Source organism: Falco cherrug, chromosome 3, assembly GCF_023634085.1.
Source record: "Falco cherrug isolate bFalChe1 chromosome 3, bFalChe1.pri, whole genome shotgun sequence".
Classification (NCBI taxonomy): Eukaryota; Metazoa; Chordata; class Aves; order Falconiformes; family Falconidae; genus Falco; species Falco cherrug.
In genome coordinates, this window is record NC_073699.1 from 107,992,991 (window position 1) to 108,013,103 (window position 20,113).

At 36.0% G+C, this 20,113-nt stretch overlaps 1 long non-coding RNA gene across 7 annotated transcripts in view; it reads left to right on the plus strand.

Moving 5' to 3' along the window:
* Positions 1 to 20,113, plus strand: part of LOC106631071 (uncharacterized) — a 189,547-nt gene that overhangs the window by 8,354 nt on the left and 161,080 nt on the right. For 3 of the 7 annotated variants that reach the window (XR_008731631.1, XR_008731633.1, XR_008731634.1), the window contains 2 exons: positions 4,286 to 4,382; positions 6,769 to 8,969. This is a non-coding gene — a long non-coding RNA (uncharacterized LOC106631071). Of the gene's footprint in view, positions 1 to 2,778; positions 2,929 to 4,285; positions 4,383 to 6,768; positions 8,970 to 20,113 lie in introns of all 7 variants that reach the window. The other 4 variants (XR_008731630.1, XR_008731632.1, XR_008731635.1 and 1 more) reach the window with 4 other exon arrangements.

The window sequence follows — 20,113 nt, forward strand, 5'->3', positions numbered from 1 at the left end:
TAATCTGTATAATTAATTGCTTTTTGAGTGTTTTTTAGTGATCTTTAGCTGGTACATAGTTCTAATGCTTGATAATAAGATGTGACAAGAAGAAAGTGGGAAGATGTAATTAGCAGTCTTCATGTAAGAATAAAGACCAGTAATGGGGGGCGGGGGGAGCAAAACAAAACCAAAACCCCACCAAACTACTATTTCTAGTTTATCTAGGTTTTTTCATAGTATACAGCACTTTACACTGAGGATTTGTTGAAAATCTTGTGTTCTGGTAGCCTACCTGTCTTGCTAAAGAGAAACATTGTTGAATGCTTTCTTGACTCCGCATAACAGAGAAATCATCAGGGCTTCCCTTGTTAACCTTCACTTTAGTAGACACGATAATGAAAGGCCTTCAGAGAAGGATAAAGTAAGGTTTTGATAAAAACTGTCAGACCAGAAATAAACCCATAAAAAACCTGATTGAGGAATCTTGAGTTTAAAATTGGTGCTAATGTACCTGCGGAATTTAAGGTTTTGGTCTTATTCTGAAGTTCATGCTGATTTGAGAATAAGGTGGTCTGTCAGATCACACACACTCCTATATAAAAACTGTCAGCAAGACATTATTCTCTAATATATCTTGATTTAAAATTATAATAATATTTTTATATTTATTTCTGTATTAAAGGATCAAAAGTATTGAAGAGTTGTCTTCTGTGTATATTAAGCCAGTGTATTTTCTTTTATTGAAACTATTTGAGTATCAATAACTTCTTGAAATGTTATGTATTTTGCATATATGTATGCTAAAACTTTTTGCAGTTTGAGGGGGAAATAAAACCTTGTGTATCTTTTGACATAAACTGATTTACATTTGAGGTTATAGTTCTTGGAACAGACATAGATTCTCCCAAGTTCCAAAACCAGGCCACGTAGCATGAACTATCTGAACATATTCAGCCAGGTAAGGAGTCCAGGATATGCTGGAGTAACTCCGTGTATTTAAATATAGATATGCTTTCTAAATTAATGTCAGGTGAGGCTGTATGCTATAATGCCAAAGATTTTTATAACGGAAAGCATTCAGTCATTATTCGAATCTGTTAAGTAGTTTTAACATGATGTTTAGGATCAGGTCCATGCAAATAAGTTTGATGAATAGTTGAAACCAAATAATGAAAATGATTGATAAAAGCCTGAATTAGAGCATGTGGTAATCATACACTGTTAAGAGGTAGGCAAGTTGAGTATAGAGGCAGGCAAGTTTGAATTTGAAATAAACAGAATTAATTGCAATGAAAAGTGCAATAGCCACTAATTGAAAAATGGAAACCTCATCAGTTAACTGAAAATTGCTTCCTGAAATTAAAAAAGAAGTGGTAAGTACTTATGACGCATTTACAACATCTTTTTCTATATTCATAAACAGATGTCTTTGAACACCTTGCCCTGCTACACAGTGTTGGGGGTAACTAACATTTAAAATGTTCATTCCTGAATAAAAATTGTCAAAATCTATATCCATCAAAATTAGTCTTTGAAGGTCTTGCTTAGAAAGAGACTACCCTAAGTAAAGCTACATGTGAATTTCTGTAGTTAATTTACTGCTGTTTAGTTGTTTTCTTAGAACTACTTGTTTCAAAGTTGTCACCCATGATGAATAAATTCCTAACATCTCAGGTTTTTTAAACACAGAATGAGTCATGCTAACCTATTTAAGTAGGCTATTGCAGAAATGAATTAATATGATAATATGACCTTGTGAAATTATTACTGTTCGTGTACTAAATGTTCTTATTTATTACCCGTAACATTTAATTGTGGTTTTAATAAATTCCATATAAACACATTTACTTTAGAATCAATCCACAACTACATTATGCAGTTACCAGAATAAATTCCTTATTGCTGATTCTTAGCATAGGAAGATTTGTGTGGCTGATACCTAGCTGATGATAAACAACTTTGCCTTCATCAGTTAGTGTTCTTAATGAACTTCTTTATTGCTGTTCTGGTCCCTGTTAGTAGACTGCAGCGTCTACTGCACTGTATGTCTCTGAATCACAGAAAATACAGGACCTTACTAAAACTCAAGGATTTTGTTTTGTTTAAAGCAGGATTTCTTGGTCTAGTTTAAAACCAAAATCAAACACAAACAAAAAAACGCCACAGCATAATACAAGCCATCACTGGAAGCTTGTAGCTTTTTCTTTTTCTCCATTTCCTGCTCCCCTTTGTTTGTGTACTAACTGGTAGCTCTTTTTCTGGAGGCCCCTATGTCACTCTGGTTGTTCACGCCTTTGTTTCTCTGCATAAATGTGTGATGTATAGATAGTGCTTATGTGGACGTCAGCATTTCCAAACCTTGCATGTGTTGCATTGCTAAGCAACTTTTAGCAACACTTATCTCTCGTCCTTATGCCATCTGGAAAAGAGGATTAGACAAGGAAATGTGCCAGGGAGAGACAAAGACACATCTAAGAAAGAGGTGGCTTAATTACTTAAGAGAATGAGTGACATTAATAGTAGGCAATCATCAAAATTGATTGAAGGCAAGTACAATGCCTTTACAGGTAGTGATAATGAACCACTGAGAAAGGTTGCATATTTTATATCCTCTGTCCTTTTTCCTTCCTTGGAGGAAGCAACACACAGCTGAATCCTATTGCATGTTTACGTACAACAGTGCAAGATGAAGGCCTTAATGATTTCAGTACATAATTTAGATACAATTCCAATTACGGTGAGTTTTTTCCAGTTATGTACATTCAGGAGCATTACTAGCTGACTACTATTTTAAAGGTCTTTTCCACTAGGCAGACAAGATTGTGAAAATGCCAGCGGAGCCTGAAGCTTGTGTACATTAGTTACCGAGAACAATGCTACGATTGGGATAACTGCCAAAGATAGCATCCTGTGCCTTAAAGTGATGGAAGGAATAGACCAACACAGGTAGTATCAGAAGCCTATTTCCAAAGAACGGCCTGTCTTCGCTTTTATCTTCTAGCTTGCATCTGTAATTGCTAAAGGTGTAAACAAAGTGCGAGAACTTCAGCTGCTAAATCCACCTGGAGTTTCAACTGGGTTTACACATATTTTAGAATTATAGTAGCACTTCATTTGGTACCTCTGCTGTTATCACACAAAAAGCCAGATACCCAACTTAACTGAAGAATTATCACTTTAGATTTGAAATATTCTTATTCTCTAGTTCCTTAAGTACTCTTAATATTGACAGAATGTTGTCCAGTACCTAAACAGGATTTAATATGGTGTAAAACAAGTGGTGTTTGTTGCTGAGTTATTTTACTTCCCATACCTGGACTTGTGACTATACTTTGACCATTGTCTGGTCATTTTCTTACCAGTTTCAACTCTAAACTTTTTCAATACAATGGGAAGAATTCAGACTTAACTTTCAGTGCCAGCTCTGTGCGTCAAGATGCTCTTTTACATGTATCTTGGAATAAATGTACATACTGCTATATACAATACTGTACTTTCTTGCGTCTGAAACTAAAACCAGTGTTCCCGATTGTGACCTTCCCAGTCCTGCCAGGAAATACTATGAAATGTCTGACAAATTTTCCTGTCCTCTAATACAGGACCACAAAGAGGTCTATCAACTTAGCTATTGGTTAACGTTAGTAAAATTCTGGCTGTGAACTAGTGATCTCAAGATTATGCTATATTGAGTAGGAAAGGGTACACTAGAAAAACTGCATGTTCATCATGACGTAATACTAAATTGCGTGATTACGTGTGCAAGTTTAACATAGCCAGGAACTTTAATTGGTTCATACCAAAGCTTCTGTGGTATTTGGCTTTGCAGCCTTAGGAATCTTTGAACTTTTATGTAAAGGGTATCTCTTGGGTGAAATGCAGTCCAGATTTAAATAACAAGCTTTTTGGAATTGAGTTTGGTACACTATTTCACTTTTCACAATCTTTAAAAAGCAAAATAATGTGTGATTCTGTATGTGACAAAGCAGTTATTCATTCTTGCCATGTAATTTAATGCGGTGTAATATATGAACTGAAAGACCTCACATAATAGTATCCCACAGTAACAAACCTTGGGCAAGAAATGTTTGATTCTCCCCCCTTTCCTCTTTAGAGGAATGCCACATAATCCTCGGTTGTTGTGTGGTCTCCTATTCAACTTTTCACACAAATGTTGGAAGGGTATTTATAAAAAGCCTTGAGGACCACCCACTTTGCTATTGAAAATTGGCTGAAATAATCCCTTCTTTATAATTTAGCTGTGGTGTTGTTGAAATTTAAAATCCGTGTGTATTTCTGTTTAAAGGGGCAGTGGAGAAATGACGTATTCAATGAACGGGGTGCTATAGTTAATTGTTCTGGTGACATCTGTGATGGACTGTGGATCAATGGCTACCCTGCTGGTACGTACATTCATTATGCTCTCCAGTTATTAACAAGTCTTTGACATAATGCTTTGCTTGTCCCTCTTTTGATTAATATGATCTGACTGTAATGTTTAGCATCCTCTGAGTACTCAGTTTTCCTAGAATGCATAGTTCTATGGAGTGAGGGGGATAGCTATTTGACTGAGACCTCTCCTGAAGGGAGAGAGCTGTTCATTCAAATTAAATGCAGAACTACAGTGAGGTATTGAATGTTCTTGTAATGGATTTTTATTCTTGCGATGAGGGAGAGTTTGGGGGGTTTAATAATGTGGATTTTTAATTTTAAAGTGAAAGTATTTTTGAATTAAAATGTTGGAAAGAGAGCAAAAGAAACAAACTGTGTGTGCATGCACGGTATGCGTGCATATAAGAGAGTAATCCCAGTTAGTTTAAATCATGTCATTAGAAATAGTAAAGAATTGCTCAGCAGGTTATAATTTGTTAAGCACAGAGCAGAAATGCATCCCATCATAATGCAAAGATATAGACCTAGTGGCTTAATAGAAAGCTTTTCTAATCCAATTGACTTCTGCATGAGGGGACTATTTACACAGAGCATAGTAATTCCAGCTTGAGTGCAGCTGGTCAAGAGATGCTCTTGAGTAAATTTTTGCAGTGCCTCACTCAGATATGAATGTATCGCCTCAAAGGAAATTATCCAAAAAACTTGAAATATAGCATATATGGATGTACTTTTGGTGTCAAGCAGCAAAGCATATGGAATGGAACTCAGAAGAACAGATCTGTGCAGCAGCCCATCTTAAGAATAGTTGCTTGTCAGAATCTCTGCTGTAGGCTGTTAACATTCAAAAAATGAAATATTTCATAAAAAAATCGGAATAATATAATTCACCTGACTGATTTATTTCTATCTTTAGTATTAGGCATACTTGTAACACTAGGTCAGATTTTCTGAATCCAGAATGAAAATGTTTATTTTTACAAGAGTTTCCTGTAAAGGAGTAAGTTTTTGTAGGTTTCATAAGTCTCACAGTAAAGTGCTTCTTTAATCCAGTCAAAGTTGATAGTAATCAAAATTCATAGCTGTGTTCAAACCCTATAAAATGTTGTGATGGTCTGTTTCATGATTAGTTAGCAGATGTTAACTTTAACAGGCCTTTTTTTCTGGCACTGTAAGCTGAACAATAACGAATTGAATAGGTCTTGAAGAAATCGCTACACAATCATGGAAGTATTCTCTTCAGATTACTATAAGGATATATTTGAAGAGAGGAAATTTGTTCCACTCCTGTTCATTGGGTGCTTAGAAGACTTAATTTTCCCTTTTCTCAGCAATGCAATCATTTACATTTTGTATTAAAGAAAGCATGATATTCCTGTTTATTGCTAAAACTTAATTGTGTTTTATATCTTTCTAAAATGCATTTTTGTTGAAGTCAAGGTTACTCACAGAACTTCAGTTTAAAGTAAATGTCTAGATAAGTATTTCAGGCAGAACGATAGCTTGGCTTTTATGAAGAAACAGCCTTCATTAAAAGGAATGAATATAGATCTTCTTTCTGTCCTTCTGGGAAGACAGGTTCAAGTTAATGTCATGATTGTCCAAGCCAAGTACAAATAATGTTGTCTGCTCTGTCTTTGTGAGACATTTACCTTCACAAGGATCAGAGACTCTGGATATCTTGGGCAGTGTTTTAACTGTACGTTTTTTGCTGGTTTTCTGTTGGAATTTTGCAATAAATTTATCTGCTGAAGCGTCAATGATTTTTATCTATATAACCAAACTGTGTAGTTGAGCTGCATTTGTATTACTATACCTTGAACAGATGATTGCTGCTGATTTTAGAGTAGCTATGTAAGGAGAGAGTCAAGATCATAATTATTTCCTTCCCTTTCTCCTGTTCCCTGGGAAAAAAAAAAAAAAGAGAGAATAATTTTTACAGGTGTTTAATGCCAGAACCTGTGTTCTGAGTCCGTTCTTAAATAAGCAGCATAAAGATAAAATTATGAGAAAAAAAGATTTATTCTTCATGGGTTTTTCACTCTGAATAATATTTTGACTGAAGTAACTTTTAATGCTGTATTAGGTTTACGTGGCAAGGTTTTGGTAATTGGGGAGCTGCTTGGGTGGCCCCTGTCAGAAGAGGCCAGGAGCTGCCCTGTGCTGGACACAGCTGGTTCCAGCTGGCTCTGCAGCAGACCCACTGCTGGCCAAAGCTATGCCCATCAGCAAAGCTTTTAAAAAAACATATTTAAGAAAGGATAAAACACTGCACAACAGTGAGAAGCTGGTGTGTGTGTGTGTATGTAGAAACAATCCTGTGGAGACTGAGGTGAGTGAAAGAGGAGCGGGGAGGAGGAGGAGGTTCACCAGGTGTTGAAACAGATATTTCTCTTGCAGCTTATGGAAGCTTTGGAAGAAGCCATGGTGGAGCAGGTGTTTGTGTGCAGCTCGTGAAGAGGACCACATCAGAACAGACATTTATGCTGCAGCCCATGGAAAGCCCAGGCAGAAGCAGGTGCTCCCGACAGGAGCTGTGCCTTGTGGAGGACCAGTACTTGAGCAGGGGAAAAATGTGAGGAGGAAGGAGCAGCAGAGAGGGACTGTTATGGACTGACTGCAACCCCTCCATTCTTCCTCCCTCTGCATCACTCAGGGGGAAGGTAGAGGAATTGAGAATGAAGGAGTGAGGCTGAGGCTGGGGAAAAAGAGCATAAGATGGGGGAGAAAGATACTGTTTTCATTTATCTTATATTCTCACTTTCCAGGCCTATCTTAATTTGCAATAAATAATTTTCCCTGAGGCCCATGGTAGTAATCAGTAAACAGTCTCCCTGTCTTAATCTTGATCCATGAACCATTTCATCTTACTTTCTTCCCACTGTCCTGTTGAGGAGAGGGAGCTAGAGTGTAGTTGGGTAGGCATCTGGCAGCCAGCCATGGTCAACCCACCACAAATGCTATGAAAGGTTAAGAAATAAAGCAGCAATGGATCATTCCATTCAATCAATTCTGATTTGATTGAGATTTTCTTTCAGCTGAGTCATAACTTTAATATTTCTTCTTAATTTAACCCTTAATTGTGGTCATCAGCCATTTACTTTCCTGCATTTAATGCTGCTGCCCAAAGCGGAGAGTTCTGTTCCCTTTTTGAGTAAAAGTACAGTAAGAGTGTTTTATACTGTGACTTAAATCTTTAGCTGAACTTGTAGCATTGCGACACAGTAACAGTAAAAGGTGGTGAATATATAGTTGTGACATGCTAACTATTTATTTATTGTTCTTTTGATGATCAGCTGTGAGTAGTCATGGTGTGGAGATCTGGGCTAGCATCAGAAACCACCAAATCCCATGAAATTCTGCTACCGACTTAGTTGAGGTAATTGAAGAAACAGAGGAAAACAGTTAACTGCCATGTACGTAGTGTGGGGAAGAGCCAATTTCATTATGTATTTCCCTTGATTAATATGTATATGGAGTAATCTAAAACTGTGTAGTTAGTTTGCCAGCTACGTAAATTACAGCAAATGTGCAAGTACTATACCCTAAAAAGCGTAACAAATACCTTTTTTAGATGCTGAGGTGTTTTTGTGGTAGTCAAATACACTTTTATAATGTAATAGTCAGCCTTTAAGAGTGCCAGTTGTTCACTGCCATTCCCTGCCTCCAGCTGGTGGCTTCTGACTATTCAAGGAAAGATTCTCTAATCAAGGAAATACACCAAACTCTGTCTTCAAAAATAGGACCATAAAAATCATCCTTCTAAATACAGATTTGCAGTCCTAAATTAATAATTGATTTCTGAAATTTTGATCAATCCACTGAAGTCTTTGGAAACTGCTGAATGTGTTAGTATGTCTAAGAAACCAAGAACCTTTAAATCTCACTGAAATTTGTTTCAAAAATCTCACCCAATATTTGGGTTCTCAATCTATTTTTATAGCAATGATTTTTTTCTTTTTTTCCCTGTCAAGAATAATACCTGATGTTGGATTTGTAAATACTCAACAAAAATTATTTGAGGTACAGTACCAGATGAAATAGAATCTACAGGGAAATATTTATTTGAAGCTGTACAACTCGATTCTTTTTTTATTAGGGAAGTCACTGCTTTAAGTTTGTGCAGCCTTTGACAGAACTTGGAAAACACAAGGAGCAACTAAATGAATTACACATCCCTATTTGTCAGCTGTATCTCCAGTTTGATGAAATCTAATAGACTTAAGTTGTTGGAGAGGTAGTTCTCAATATTATGTTTAATGTGTGTTTTCTGCTTTATACCCAGCTGTAAATTGAATATATTGAGTACCTAATGGCTGTCATGGTAAATTTATTCTTATATTTGGACTTAATTAAGATTTAAAAACCTATCAGCACAAACAAACAAAAATGTCCACACTATTTTCTTTCACTGGATTTGAGTGTATAAGCTATCTTTTGACATACATTGCATCTGGAAACTGGGAACTGAAATGTGCTGTTTCTGTCGTTAGCAATTCTGGATTTGCACTGGCTGATTTACCAATCCCTAAGGGAGATAGAGCCAGAATCTGGATTTGACACCCTATATGGAGCAGGAGATGCTTTGAGCAACCAGCATGGTAAGTAAAGATAATGGATTAGTTGACTGCTCAGCTTTTTAGTTAACTCAAAAATGAAAAAGTATCCTTGCATAGCAGTAAAATAACTTGAGTGTATAAGAAACTGCCTTAGCAATGCAAACAAGCAGTTCTTAACGGATTCTTTCTTAGCACAGTGCCAAATTTCTCACAATAAATAGAAACAAAATAATTTTGTGACATCGATTCCATTTTAGAAGAGAAGTTATCTCTTGCTGGATTTCTTTTCAATTATTTTAATCAGGCAAAACATACTGGTGTGCAATAAGATCAACAGAGTTCAAGTAATAATTTCTAGTCTTAATTAATTTACCAAGAATGAAATAGGGCCCAAAATTTTAATCTGTAGTCCATATATATATGGATATATAATATCCATATTATATCCTTCAGTAATGTTCAGAAATACTATGGTACTTCACATACTTGTAGTAACTGCTTTGACTGCATGTGAAACTGGTCCCATAAATACCACAGTTGCAGTATCTTCAGTTGTGGGAGTGCTAGTTTCAGGAAAAATCAGAAATATCCAGCCACGTAGGCTTTTACGTCCATGCAAGAGCCATTGTACGTTGATGTAAAATACTCAAGTATATGATGTGGACAGAAATTTGTGACGCTTTCCTGACTTAATAGTCTCCTGTTTCCTGTTGTGTCTGATTTGTAGTTCTTGGTGAATGAACAGCCAGCAAGTTTTAACATGCGTGAATTACTTGGATGCTGGAGTAACAAGTTCTGGTACTGCCAGTCCAAGCAGCAAGAGGTTAAGGGTCAAAAAACGTACTTCAGAAACACTCAAGACCTGATTTGACTTTTGTTTCTATTTGGCTTATTATATTCTATCTAAAGGTGGTAAATTTGAGTTTTGTTTGTTTATGTTGCAATATTTGAAACATTGGAATTGACAAAGCCTTACTCTGTATCCATAACACTAGCAGATCTAACGCTTTCTCTTGATCCCCGCATTGCAACAAAGAAGTTTTAAGAAAAAAACACAAAATACTCCTGGCCATGTAATAAAATCACACGTGTCTGTGACTGATTTGACTGTTCAAATTTGATGCTTCTGAGGAGGCTCTTCGTTGACCACTTGGTAGTTTGGACTACTTTGTAAAATTCGTGAAAAACAAGCAGTTGCTTTTGCAATCCATGTGCAAATCCTGTGTGTGACTCATGCAGTTTAATCAATTAGAAACAAAATATCTTGTGACTCTCTGGATGGGGTACCATATGTTGCAACAGAAAAAGAACACTTTGGAGGAGGCAGTTGAGATGGCATTGCAGAGAAAACGTAGATGTGTTTTGCTTTAAATATTAGGGCTTCAAAACAAAACCCAGTAATTCTTTAACAGTTCACTGAGCTAAAGATAGTTTTGGGGATTCAAGGCATCCTGTAATTACAGGCAGTCAACCTAGTTTTCTAGTCTTACAGTGTCCCTACTTGGGTATGCATGTTTGTGTGCGTGTGGACGTGTACTTGTGCTAGTTGATTCATTTTGCTGTGCCCTTTAGGAGGACAGTATAATATATGTACAAATGATTGCTTTATTTTCCACCATTTCAAAACATTCCTGTGTCCTGTAAAAAGATGGAACAACAAAGTGACCGTGCAACAGTAAGAGGTACGTTCATCCTAGCCATCCCTGTCTCCCGCTCCCACCCTTATTTTGGTTTACACTGGCATGCATAATTTGCAAAAGATTACTAGTTCACGCAGTTCTATTTTGTCCTTTTTTCAGTTGTTTTGTAGGCTCACCAAAAAAATGAAAAATTTAACACCTAAAAATATGAAAGGTATCCCAAATTTGCCAATATTAAACAAATACATCCTCTCCTTTCAGATGGCTTATTCCAAGGACATTTCATTACCAGATCTTGGGGTCACACATAAAAAATAATACTCTTCCTTTTGTGGGACAGTGGAACAGAGGACTGGCTGTAGAGTTCTTGCACGGTATTTCCAGATGTCATCCTTCCACAAAAATCCTAATCCAGATCAGGCAGATGCTTCATTCCTGTTGCGCTTTGTAAGTGAGAATAGTAGTAGTAGTATTACTCTATATTCTCTACTAAGGCAATGGAGATAAATTTCTGTGTGTTTTAAAACTTGAAATCTTTCATACAATTATATATTTAAGTAATCAGCCTTCTATTAAAGGGAGAAGGATTATAAACTGAGATGCTTTTGATCACATATGAGGTCAGAGGAAGCAAATGTGCACCTTTGGGACTTGGTATTTTTCATATTTTTTGACTTATTCACAGGTCAAGTTTGCCCAAAACAACGTGCCTGTTTGTGGAGGTCCCTTAATGTGACCATTCCTTCAGCAGGACTTCATGGCCTACAGAATTCCAGTCTTATTCTTGCATATCCCTTAACTACAATTGCTTTCTGTACTTCGGGTTCAGTGATTAGACAACATCAGCTGCAGCAGAGTATGAGGACCCCACTACTCTATTGTCTGAATTGTATTTAAGAGTACAGTGGTTTCATGCTGCTGGGATTTTGAAGAATTAGGCTTTTATTTTTGAATTTTTACATTGAGTTTCTAAGGGCTGTGTTGAGGTCGTGTCCAGAGTGATTTCTTCATAAGATAGCATTGTTTTTCTGAGTGTTCATGGCAGACAAATAGCGGGACTTTTCAGAGTTAACTAATGATCATTGATTTCAGTGAATGAGTTGTGTGTTTGGTCAGGGACATTGGAATAATTGGGACTGAAAGGCGAACTAGATGAAGTGAGGCAGGGGGGGTAGAAAGAGTGGGGAAAGATGCCTAGCAGACTAGAAGAAAGGTGGGAAGAAAGAAAAGGGGGGGGGGGGGGGAAAGAGGGAAACTAAGAACCCTTGATGAGCTATTGAAAGATTCTCTTCTTTGGCCATTGCTCTACTAACTTCTCTTCTGATTCTTCTTATCTCTGCTTTTGGAGAGAAATGTTGTCTAACTCGGTATCTTAGGAATAACTTCTGCTGATGGGTAAATGAGGAGATCCTTGAGGCTTTTGTGCATCTCTGCCTATAGTATGGATATAATCATGCACTGGTGGAGAGTTATCCAGTCTTTATTCAGTATGGATGAACTGTCAGTGAAAGAGTTCCAAGACGTTTTGTTGTTAAGTAATAATGTATGTGTAGCCATTGTTTAAATGTGGATGTTATTCCATATTTGAATACATGATAAGGTCCACGCCCATAAAAGGTGAATTACATGTAATTTGACTGGAAAGCCTCTTTAGTTGCTGTTTAGTAGCATACTTCTCATGCTTACAAATTAATTCCTAGTAGTCCCATGGTATTGGCCCAGCAAGTAAGCTTAGTATCAATGCAGCTCTTTGGGGTTTTTGTTTTGTTTTTTACTACTAGTGATGTATTTTTACAACATTTTTTGTTGTGGTATTTATTATTTTCCAAGACTCTTTTTAAAAAAGAGAATAATGACTACTTATAAGTAGGGTTAGATATATTACTAAATGGACTCAGAGTAGCAATGTTATCTCGGTTATTTCAGTTTGCTACACTAAAGCAATGCGTGCATGTTGAAGAATGTTCTCCATATCCTTGAAGTTATTACAAGACATCACAGTGTAATAAAGAAATTTCTAGGCACTGATATCAGTGACATAATGTTGCTAGTTGTCCAGATTGTTGTAATCCCTCTGTTTTACATTTGCTTTGTATCGTCACATTTCTGCTGCATCAGCTAAAGTATTTTTCATATTTCTGGATTGAAGAAATTTATTATACTACATGTCTTAAATTTAGGGGAATTTACAAGACTGAGTAACAAGCTTTCAATTGAAACCAGGGCTAGGAGTGTAGGAAGCTTTTGTATTAAGCCATCCCAAATGTATTGCTGGTTTGTTGTTTAGAAGATTGGAGCTGTAAAATGTTCAAGTTTTGGCTCCTATTGTTTTTAGGTCACAAGTACTTAGCCTTAAGTATTCTGACATCTAATTCAAGCTTGTCACTATTTGATACTTTTTCTTCCTTCACCCACTAGCTCCACTGTGTTCCACTAAAAGTGTATCCAATAATAAACTTTCAAAAAAATATCACAGTGGATGAATGGATTGCTGCCTTATTTTACCATTGTAAGTATTCAACTGATAACTTTGGATTTTAATAAGGAGCAAAACACTCTTAGGTGAAGTAGTAACTGATAATTGTAGTTGGTCATGTAAGCAGAAAGATCCAGTTCAGGTAGACGTACATTAAAATTACTGGCTAAGCAGTATACAAGACAAAGAAGACTAGATATCCGAGACTGGAGCTCACGGAATTGTAGGCAGTTTGTTTAATAAAAAAAAGTAATCAAGAACAGCTACTCTTCACATCATCATGACATAGCTCTGAGCTAACAAAAAGTTGACTGTATGTCTAAATTTAATCACATAATAAATGCTATAATGGATTAAAATGGTGTATGTAACTAAATAGTCTGAGGGGAAAAAATATTTTTTGACGCTCCATGTCTAAAATGTTTTGTTTATAATAGTACTGAAGTTTTCTTTATGGCCTTGATGATTCAGGTGAATACCTATTAATCTGTAACAGAAATAACTTGAGCATAAATATTTTGGGATTGTCCTTTTATTGGCAGTGCTCAATTTGATTAATTGGAGTTTTAGATTCATCAGTAGCGAGAAGGTTTATGTGATGAGAAAGTTTATCATTTACAGGAATTTATACATTGCAACTTCAAAAAAGGGGAGGGTAAACATGATGATTTATCTTTGGAGCATGCAGGAGGGCCAAGCCAAACCTGCATCTTTTCATATTTAGTTGGACATGTTATAATGTAAGGATTCAGAGTTTTATACCTGCTAAAGCAGGGTGCCTGGGAAGAATGTCCTGTTTTCTCCTCGCTATTTCTTAATGCAAGAAGCTCTTTTTAGACTATTTGACAAAAGTGAATGTGTAACTTAATTCAGGAACAACATCAGATGACACACAGGCTGTCATATGTTAGTTAAAAAAAATAATTGTTACCATAACAACTGACTCACTACTTGTATTTCCAAGAGAGAGTATCTTAAAAGAAAATGTAATAGGTCAGTCACATGCATGTGACTAGTGTTTTTGGTGATAAAAGCATGAACTATTTTTTCATGGGTGGCAAGAATGATTTGGCTTGGGTTTGTTTTTTTTCTTCTTCCTCAAGTAAGGAAGATCGTGTTTCTTAGATGTTCATGTCTCGGACTGGAAACAGCAGTGAGTAAGTATGTTTAAAAACAAAAGAAAAATTGCCAGCCATGAATACTCAAATTTCTAATCATATTGGGGAATACTCTGTTTGGACAGCTGACCAGACAGAATCTATATTAAACAATACAATAACAACGCTATTGTGTGCCATTATGGTGTTGGGTTTTTTTTGTAGACTTAGTGATGTGAGTTTTTTTAAACTTGAAGACTCAGAACAGTCTATATTTTGATTCATTGTTGAGGACCTGATTCCACTCGTGTTTGAAGTCAGTAGGAATTTTACCTTTGACATTTGTGTTTGCATGATCAAGCCTTAACATGATTCATTTTGTATTTTGTGTCAGCTTCTCTGAGCTAACTTCAAAGCCCGGTTCCCCATCCATGTTTCCTACTTCTCTGCTGAAGCCCTCAGTGCTAAAACTCTTGACATCATCAATAGAGGTAGCCTGAGGATCATCAAATACTTCTTTGAAGACTTGTTAGTAATTTCCACTACAGACAAATATTCTGCTGAAAAAAAGGTTTTGACTCTACCTCCTCTTTCCTGCAGGCAGTGATAAAGAATTTCTGCAAAATCAGATTATTTTTAATCTGGCATTTTGTATGTTCTCCTGGGTGGGGGCAAAGGGAAACTGCAGCTATAATTAGGTTTCTCCTATATTTTATTATTTAGTTTTACTCTTATTTGGCCTGTGTTTCAGCTAGCAGTTTCTGCTGCTTTTAAGTAATAGATATTTATTGTAATTTTGATAATTTTATCAGGAATTTTATGTGAACACATCACTCTAGTGATTACCATATTTCAAAAGTAAAGAAGCCTGACTTCACATATGACATGGGAAAAGTAATATTAGATTTTTGTACTCATACAAGTTAGTCATCTAAGGAGAAATAATTTTTCATTAGTAACAATATATAAATTTAGCATCTTGAACTGTCTACAGTAACTGTATTTTCTTAACAGTTTCTATTTAGCTGTCTTAAAGCCTGAAAAGACATTTATTTGTGTTTAGTAATGAGAACCTGTTAGAGCCCACAGTTGGGCATTTCTTTGATGTACGTGCAGCCTTTCCAGAGAATGACTGCTTCCCATTTATTTCTCAGCGCCATAAGGCAGTTGCTTGAAAGAACAAATTAGTCTTAGTGTATGTGAGTTCTGTGAATTTAAACGTACACGTTAATTCCCCTGAGACAAGCGTCAGGACAAGAGACCCAATATAATTACATAGCCAGAGCACACTGTCTCATGGTTGTTTGTGGTATCTCAAGAGATCTCTGTTGTACTTGATGGAACAAATGTGGTTATATAGTACTTCACTGTTAGTCTCATGAGATTTTGAAGTATTGCTAGTAACAGAATTGCAGCATCCGCTTTTTCCACCGCAGTTGCTTAAAGTGACACTGTTTAGGTTTATAAGTCCACAGATTGAGCAATCTTAATATTTTAAAAGTAATAGGGGAAGTCTGCATTCTAAATATCTACGTGCATTTTAAATCTACTGCTCAAATAATAATGAAAAGATTATTTTAAAGGATCTAAAAGAAAGATGTTGACTGTTTCTTCAGCTGCCTCTTTAGCAGCTGGAATAAAATGTTAATAATGCTCATCCCAGGTCTTTGTTGCATTGCCATGGTTTTATATGAACATTTTAAAAAAATATAAATTGGTATCAGAAGCACCGTTATAGGTACCTACAGAAATTGCTGTGTTTATTTTGAGTCTATTTGCTGTATATGCACAGTAATCTTTACAAATTTGAAGGATCCTTTACGTAAGAACAGTATGTACACATTTTTTAAAAAGTAATATTAGAAGGGAAAAGTTAGAGCATGTTTGACAAGAACAGGTATGAGGGTCCACTGACTTTGCTGCTGTATGTACATACAACTGTATGTAATCAGAGACTAGAACCAAGTTTCACGAGCCCCATACAGGTGTCTCTAATATCATCCCTTTCTTTTATGTATTGAGGATGTTTTGTAGCTTTTATTTGCTCTCTTTTCTCACTTCTCATGGACCTCTCCCTCTGCTGGAAGAACGTGTCATTTCCAGATGTTAAAACAATTATTGTGTATGTCCCTTAAAGTAGGAATAGATATAAAAACTATCACCACGACCCATTGTTATTTTTTGTCTATGAGGAGGAAAAAGACCAGTGAGTGAACCTGCTTTATTGACAGGTGACCTAACAGGTGATGAAAGGGAACAAAAAATACTGGGAACTTGAGTTGACCAACCTTGGGGAAAAAATCAGTTAAAAACAAACCCATGGTCACCTAAACTTTTTTTTTTATAAACCCATGTGAAACTTTAGAGTAATAATTTTGTCAAGGTTCCATAATTCCAAGATTTCAGTAAGTCATGTGAATGTGGGTTCATAAAATCTGATCTCAAAGACTGTCATCTGGCATGCAGGTACGTTTCTGTTGCTGTTTCAGTGCAACAGGGTGAGCTCTTTCACTGAATGTTAGATACACAGTCACAAAAGAGTGTCATTTGTGTTGTAGATTTTAGGTTTTTCTTGCTGGACCATCTTTACAATTTTTGCTGGACTGTGCCTCCTGCAGCATTTTCCAGTATTGAACAGAGTTCGCTGTGCAAGGATTGTATGTTTTTGAGGAATGAGTTACATTGCAGTCAAGCTCAGATGTATTGACTTCTCAATCTTGGTTTAGCAAAGCCTTTCATAAACCATCTAAGATGTTTTAAAGGCAATAAGATTTAAGCATATTTTTACACATTCTGCATCTGGTAGCTTGTGCATGAAGAACCAGTGCACGCAGTAGTTGAGGCATTCTGCATGAATACAGGAAGTTCAGGGTTCAGTGTAAGTTAACCTTTGCTGTAACACCTGAAGCTACTCTGATCACTATGGAGTACCTTAATTATTTCTGTCTCTAGCCATTTTTTCCATTGGTGGTAATGTCTGGATAATGACAGCTCGGGCACTGAGAGAGTTAGCACTTCTTTGCATTGCATGGTTCACCCTTACCCTCACACCTCCTCCCCAATCCCGCCCACTTTTCCATAACAATTTTGCGGTTCTCATCTGTGGTTTTTGTAATGTTAATATTAATGAAAATATTCATTAAAATAAATATGCTATAATATTAGGAAATCTTTGGGGGAAGGAAGAGAAGTCCCGTTTGTACTAGAATGTGTATAAATGTTGGTAACTTGGCTCACCTTTTAGACAAATGTTAGTATACTGGCAGCCTTACAGAAATATATATAAAAAGAAGTAATTATGAAAAATAGCTTACAGTACTGTTTTGAAATAGTAGCTAAATCAGTTTGTTAGATTCCTCTCTATAATCTCTAGTACATCTATAATCTCATTTCACAACAACAGGGCAACAAAGTGATGATTAACATGTTTGCTGATTTTGCAATTAGAAACCTTGGGCTAGTCCTAAACATGCTGATTCTATTAGGCTTGTAAGGAGTGCTGGAGATGTTGCACTAATTGTGCTAAAAGGGGTCCCAGCATGTGTCAAGCACATCCACGTTAACTCAATTTAATAAGGCATCGCTTTGGAGTTAAAATCTAACTGTACAAGTCTCTTACCGGCTTTGCTTTACTGCAACTTCTATAGCGTATGATATGTCTCCCAGGTAATTATGTTATATTGAGAGTTGTTAGTTATTTTTTTAAAAAAGATAAATTATTGAGTGGGAAAAGGAATTAAACTTCCATGTCAAAGTTCTTACTTTGTCAACAAAACCCACAAAGGACAACCTAAATAAAATTTTAGACTTACCAGGTTTTTATTTTTACTTGAAGATGCTTCTTGCTGATGTCTGTATTTCTATGTTCTCATAAAATACAACATTTTGTTTTAGTACTTTTAATGATCAGGATTTCTTTGCTTTCATCTGTTCTGCTTGTATATCCAGTCTAAATGAAACAAAGCTTTGGTCCCAAGCATTATGAAAAATATATATTTAAAAAAAAAAATAAAAAATTGTCCCCTGGTAGCTACACAGAAGTAGAAGCCACTTCTGAAAATATAGATGTGATGTAGTGATGACCTTTTAAGAAAACTGTCATTAGAGTTCAGTCGAGTCCAGAAACTTCTAGCATACTTTATTTTGACCACTCTAAATATTTACCTCTCTAAATCATGCAATAAAATAATTCCAGATTTTGAATTTGACCATATAGAAGGACCATTCTGAGCCCTAGTAAAAGTGATGTTCATTTCAGTTATAAGCTTAAGAAAATGTAAAAACAAACAAAAAAATTAATATAAAATGCTTTCCTTTCTTTGGGGCTTTGTTTTGTTTTGTTTTGAACTTTCAGATTGGCTGCTCGGCATTTTGCTTAAAAGACAAGCCAAGCTCACACATATGGAAGGTTGCCAGATACTCTAAACCCTATTTTGGTTAAATTACAGTACCCAGATTTTGGTAACAAAGCACATTGATTTTATATTCAAAAAGATTTTTATATTTAGTCTGTTAACCTTTTGTAATTCCCACCCACAGCTTTAAACTGTAGAACATTTTTATGCTAATTGTTGTCAGTAGGGTATCTGCCATGGCCCCTTGGTAATTTAAATCCATTGAATTGTAATGCAGGTGCCGATAATTGCAGAACTGTTATTGTCTGACTGGCTGCTGCATATATGTCTCAAACAATTCTTTTCAAAGTGGATATGAGAACACTTTTTAAAAAAATCCCATATTTGAAGATCACCTTACATCATATTTACAATGAAAAAAAAAAAAGGGAAGAATTTTTCCTCTCATTTCTAAGACAGTTTTGCCTACTTGCAGTTTTAAAACCAGTCTTCACTGTGGCAGATTTTAAGGTTCAACAGCTATTCTGTAGTTTTTAGAATGTCGGGTTTTAAAATGTCTGTTAGTCTCTTTTGCTTCCAAAATTGTAGGAATTTTTGTCTTGTAGTTTCTGAAAGTATGGTTCTTTGGTGGAATGTCTTAATCCAGTGAATATGACTTGGGAGTGGGAGGAAAAAAGGGTTAGTGTTCTGAGCCCAGATCATCTGATTGATACTGGACAGATTACTTCCTTCTAGTCTTGCTTTTCTCAGTATGAAATAATGACACTGCTTTACCTTTAAACATCTCAAAAAATTGCATCTAATCTGAACTGTTATAGCCAACAAAAATCTGTCCTGTAATCTTAATGAGCATGTGTGAATGTGTTTTCTATCCGTAAGAAAACTTAATATTCTTTATTTTAGTAAGATCTTCATTATATTCCTCATAAGATCTACGTAGTGCAGAGTTAATGATTATGCAATAGCACTTTGTTTGGAATACACAATATGCTAAAGTGCTGCCTGGGAAAATATTTTAAATACAGAGTAGTCATTACTCTTATTAAATGATTATAATTTTAGTGGGTTTGATGAACCCTCCCTCTGAGTGAAGTCTTTGTTTCCACAGAATGCTTTAATATGGATGAGAGTCATTCTCACGAGAAAAAAATCTTTGGTTGACTGAAGTTACTATACAGAGAAAGAAGGTAAATTTAGGGTAAAAAATAGAAGCTTTTTGTAGTCTTCACTCTAAGATGTTTTGGATTATTTTTTTTTAATTAAAAACATTTGAATTCAATATTAATGTCCAAAGATCAAATTAAAAAGGTGTTCTAACAGTTTAAAGGCGGTGACCAGTAGTAGTGAACAGTCATTGCTGGAAGCTGGAGTTGCAGTTCCTGACGGGAGCAAGGCTTTCACAGCAGAACGGGTTTCAGGATTCAGGATGGGCTGGCTGGTTTTGTCTCCCCTGTTGCTTGCTGTACAAGTTTGGTGGAGTTGTTGTTCTGTAGCTGTTGCAGCACCTAGTTGTGGTAATTGAGTAACTCCAGTGGGTCTGCATTAAGGTTGTCCTGGTTTCAGCTGGGATAGAGTTAATTTTCTTAGCAGTTAGTGCAGTGCTGTGTTTTGACTCTGA